Source organism: Aplysia californica, unplaced genomic scaffold (assembly GCF_000002075.1).
Source record: "Aplysia californica isolate F4 #8 unplaced genomic scaffold, AplCal3.0 scaffold00539, whole genome shotgun sequence".
Taxonomy (NCBI): Eukaryota; Metazoa; Mollusca; class Gastropoda; order Aplysiida; family Aplysiidae; genus Aplysia; species Aplysia californica.
This window is the reverse complement of record NW_004797809.1, coordinates 187044-192878: the sequence shown is the minus strand read 5'-3', so window position 1 is coordinate 192878 and position 5835 is coordinate 187044.

Below are 5835 nucleotides of genomic sequence, written 5' to 3'. Positions count from 1 at the left end.
CACACACACACACACACAAACATACATACACACACACAAACATACATACACACACACACACACACACGCACAAAGAGAGAGAAAGAGATAGACAGAGAGAGAGCGAGAGAGAGAGAGAGAGAGAGAGAGAGAGAGAGAAAGCGAACACGTAAACAAATCTCATGGGCTGAGAGCATCTGCAGCTGCGCACGGTGCATCAGACTCAAGGCCGTGAGAAGTCTAGCCTGTTATTTCTTCTCCCTCTGGGCCTTTGGGCCCTTAAGGATACCCACAACTAAAAGGTTAAAAAGAAAAACAGCAGAGAAAAAACCCACCGTGTTTTACAATCGTTCGTTGCAAGATCAGATTTTGTCTTTTTGGACAGCAACATTGGTATGTCCTACCTTCATTCACCCTCTGTACGTTACCTCCGAAATACAAAGCTCTATCTGACGTTTTGGGCCGTTTTCAGTTACTAAGACCATGCAGCCAGAAAGCATAATATACTCTATCTGCTCTCTCAAAATCGTAAGAATCTTCGGAGTCGTTATCAAGATATTTAAAGAACTGCATCTGAATATTGTGAAACTAACAAATTTGTCCTTGAATTTCTCAAAACTAGGTATTGAGCAGATAGGACTTTGTAATTCTGAGGTGGCGAGTTGTGTCTGGGTATCTGTCTAACCAGATTTTTGAGTTCTAAATTACAGTTATGTCGACGGGCACAGGTCAAACTAACAACAATTTTACAACACGTTTGCAAGGTAACTTTAAAATTATAGCCTTTGGCTATTTACAGAGATTGTCCTAGCATGCCTTGATCTGGAGTGATATCAGAAGGCCCACTTCTCCCCCCCCCCCTTTTGCCTCAGTTTTCCCCACCCCTTGTGTCTTATTATTTTTAGTAAGTGTTTTACGTGCTCGCAATTGAATAAGGGTATATGAGCTCGCTGGGCACATTAAGCAATTCCATTTTGATAGGATTAATTTGGAATTTGTGCGCAACTTGCACACGAGACATCCAAAAATGTTCACCCTTATTCGAGAAGGATAGGTGTTAGATCTTACCTACCGTAAGATCAGTGGTGTGGCTGAAAGGTATAAGACTCAAACGAAAAAAACGTAAATTGGAAATATAAAGCAATGCTTTTATTTTTGCAGCGATAATGTGTTGTGTCTGACCTAAAAGCTTTTGGCGGATTTCCAGAGACGACAATAGACGAACTGACCTCTGTGCGAACCATAAAGCTGCATTCAACAAGCAATCCCTTGTTCTCTACGTGTCTCTTTGCATTGTGTCGTATGGTTTCTATCTAGTGATCAGTGAACAGCCCCTACCCAGACCCAGGTTCATAGATTTGTCTGTTGGAGCAGTTTTGGAGATGTCCTCAGGTCTGATAAACCGGTCTTCCAAATTCAATAAGTGGACGACTTAGTGGCAGTACATTCTTTTAATTGTCGTACACGTCATCTGAACTTTGAACACCTTTGAAATTAAAATTCTTGGAATTTATGTATTTGGAGGGAGAGATCGCTAAATATGTTAGTGTTTGCGCGTTTTGTCTCGCATTAGCACTCAAGACGGTTGTCAGAAAGAAAGATCTAGACTACAAAAGAACTTCGTACAAGTATAAGTAGTGGAAGCAGGCATGAACATTAGAACTTCCCCCGATAAATTCTCGTATACCCTATAGAGAAAAAATAACGTACGAAACTATCTTTATCTAAGGAAAAGAAACAGTTTTTCAATTACAACAATTCCGTAAAGAACTTTAGTATTTACTTTACTTTTACTTTTTTAAATCTTCCTTTGCCGATATGCATCGAGGGGAGAGGCCGGTTTCTAAGGTAGGCCAGCTCCGCAGTTCTTTCAATTAGGAGACCTTAATTTCTCAGAACATCTACTAGCTCTTACTGGCAAAATTGAGGGCAAGCGAGGCAGGGGTAGGCCCAGAACAGCATTATTAGGGAACCTAAACAAATGGGTATGGGAAAAATCAGGGAAACGTAGCTTTTTTGAGAGCATCCGAGCAAAGCAATGAATGGAGAACCATGATCGCCGAAATTTGCCAAAGATCTGGCATTGGATGATGATGAATTTCTCAGGGTTAGAAACAACTCTTGCATACACTCTGGAACCTTTAAAACAAACAATCGAGTAAACCAAATTCCTACCAATATATTTTTGACCTGATTACTCATTCATTTTATGCTTCAAGTAAAGTTAATAAATATTAGTTTAAGATCGCTCCAAGATTATCACTTTCGTGGTTGCGTGATACATACGCTACAGTTTTTGTGTCCGTGTACTTTTCTTTCGCGCGAACAAACTAAAATATAAATAGCGTACATCAAATTCCAACCACCTTACAGTAACGCGAGTCTAGCACTAAAATGTAAGTTATCAAAATGCGAGTATAAGACTGAAGGGGAAGACCGATTATATCATGAGACGAATCTAAAGGAAGGAAACAGCCCATTCGACAAGTTATCAGATTCCTCTCCGGTCTTGACATTATACTCACATTATAGGTAAGTGTTTTATCAGATTATTTTGCAGTCCTAATATTCGCATTTATTATTCTATTTAAACAGTCCATGCCGGTTTCCTTGGGGGGTATCTGATCTACTATCGAAACTGTGGGCTTTTACGGCCGAACGGACGCCTTTTTACTGTAAAGAACAATACTTCTCCGGCGCAAGGTGTTCTCAAAGACGATAACAAAAGGCGTCTTCTGATATGCCTCACACGCTCTCTCTCTCTCTCTCTCTCTCTCTCTCTCTCTCTCTCTCTCTCTCTCTCACACACACACACACACACACACACACACACACACACACACACACACAGACAAACACACACAGAGACTTACACACACATACACAAACACACACACACACACACACACAAACACACACACACACGCTCACACACTCTAACCCACTCACTCACCTACTCACATACACTCCATCCTAACCACAGTTACAAGTACCATTTTAGCCCCCCTCCCTCCCAAACCACCTTGCCCTCGTCTCTCGTGGCGTCAAGGCCACCCCCGGGCTTTCTGTACCTTGGATCACGCCCAAATGAATATCTGACCGAGTTTCTGCAGTCTCCTGGGAACAGATTCCAATGGTCAAATGGGTCCGTTCTGGATGATTAGATCGGACAGTGCGGCATAGGGAAATGGCGCTGCCCAGTGCACTCTATATCAAATTAAGTGCTCTCGAGAATAAGAGTGGTATCTCCTCACTTCTAGTCAAAATTGGCTCATCAATATAAATATGTTCTAGGGAGTAAAGTTCTGTTATATGTCATATATTTTACTCAAATAAATGTCTGACACCTAAGCAGTTCTTTTGTACGATTACTCTCGATGTGGCAATCCACATGTATTTCACATATTTTTTTAAAAACTAAAATTTCACTTTTCTCAAAACTACTCACAGCGGATCCAGACTAGTCTTTTTCTCGAGGACACAAAAGACCTGTTTTCTTTTCTTAACCAGAATTGTTTCCTGCAGCTTTCCGCGTACAAACACTGTGTCTGAACTTGTATTCTCATGAGGCAAGGCTTTTATCAAACATACACTGTCGGTATCTAGAAAGCCCAACAGGATTGAATGTGAAAATATAAAAAATGTACGTTTAATTCCCCCCCCCCCTACTTAAGAGGCGGAACCTCCGAGTTTAACGACCATCTCCGTAAGGATCAAGCCAAATAGAAAGCCATGTAAAGTGTCTTTCCCAAGGACATAACGTCGGACCGAGCTGTGGCTCGCACCCCCGGACCCGCAAACTCACGATTGCCGGTCCAGTAGTCGAACCACTAAGCTGCCGACGCCACTGGTCATATTTGATTTCTGAAGCATTTAATAAAATTATGACTAAATTTTAATTATGGTCGCCTTTGTTCAACCATGGCGAGTCTAGAAAACCTGGCCGTCATCAATTGTATGAAACCAAACTTCCTGAGGTGTGTATTGGTTATAAGATTAGCTGGGTCCATGAATTCGCCCATTTCCGAATTCGAACAGTTCTATAATTATAGAGATTTCGAATCGGGATTGAAATAACGACAAATCGTATTGGTTAAAATAAATAAATGAATAAATGATATAAATTAAAATGAATTGAATTGAATAAAATTAAATTATACTAAATTACATTAAATTAAATCAAATTAAATTATATTATACTAAATCAAATTAATTAAATCAAAGTGATTCAAAGAAATATAATCAAAATGAGTTAAATCAAAGTGAAATAAATTGAATCAAATTGAATTTAATTCGAAAATTAAGAGAAAAAAAACAGCCATAAAAACGCTCTGAAAGGGCCGGGCCTTAGCCTTAACGTTAATTCCCTGAAATGTGATAACAATGCACCTAACAGACCCAGCCGGAGAGCAGAAATCACAGAGGGCAGTAAGAAATTAATATGAGACTTTACGAATAAGGAATGCTGAAACAAAGAGAGAAGCCCGCAAGTTGCGCATTATTGGCAACGATGCTTTTAAAGGCTCAAAATGTCGCAAACTCTTTTCTGTCAGAGTTGGTCTCACTTGCCATAACAGAAGTCACAAATCGCATGAAAGCATATTTTTTTCTCTTTCTCTTTTAGAAATATTCTCCTCCGAAGAAACGTTTGCCATTGTCGGACATTGGCAGACGAACTATTACTATCTTATCAGAAAGATCTCTGGTATATCCTCTAGATATGGCATCTCCCCCCCCCCCTTCCTGGTCAAGAGGGACAGCCCGAAAAAACCCTATTCAGCAATTCAAACTTGCAGGCGGCCTCAAAGGACCTTAGTCCATCAGCTCGTCCAAGAACACAAACAATTTTTGGGATTAGGGAAAAATTACCCTCGTCCCCTCTCAGCAAGACCAACTTCTTTGCTGTAGAGACGTATGTTATTAGAATCACTCGCTTTTGATCTTCGAAACCAGAAAAGAGCACGGTGTTACTACTACTGGTGTAAAGAGAATGTTTCAGAAAACAGCACGGTGTTACTACTACTACTACTACTGGTGTAAAGAGAATGTTTCAGAAAACAGCACGGTGTTACTACTACTACTACTACTGGTGTAAAGAGAATGTTTCAGAAAATGTTAATGTAATTGCAGCAGCCTGTGCTATTGCTTATTCTTGATAGGGGGAAAGATATTATGGCTTTGTCTGAATGTCTTTTGAGATATACGAACAGATTTTTTTGTTTGCTTAGGTCGTAGGAGTAAAATATATACGAATTAATTGTAACATTGTGTGCTCCCACTTGCGGAAGACACTGATTAAAAGCCTGTTCCTTTTGTTATTATTCACGTCCCATGCCCCCCCCCCCTTTCAACGCTGCATTTCTCCAAACAATAATATTATGCCCCGTTTTGACTCTGGGCTCTGATTTTTATCTCCCAATTTTCCATGCATCTACTTACGTCTCGCCTCATTGTTTATCCGCTTTGGGAGTGAACATGATATCGTGCCTGAGCAAGAAATGGATGGAAATGTTTCAACACTAAAAGGGTGAATGATATTGAGGAGTAGACGTATAGATTGTCGACGAATCCATTTCTTGGCAATCGCATCTTATTCATTCTGTATTCGGCAGAACCACTTTACTTCTAGGGTTATTGACTCAATACTGAGGAGCGGCTCGTGGTTTGTAGAACTGACCAGCTGTAATTCACATTGACCCTCAAAACATCACCCCATTCAACAGACAGGTAGATTGACAAACAAAGTGACACACTGACAGTTCATTTTATCATTTTATCACTGTATACTTACCGGTACACATTTAGGTGTGTGTGTGTGTGTGTGTGTGTGTGTGTGTGTGTGTGTGTGTGTGTGTG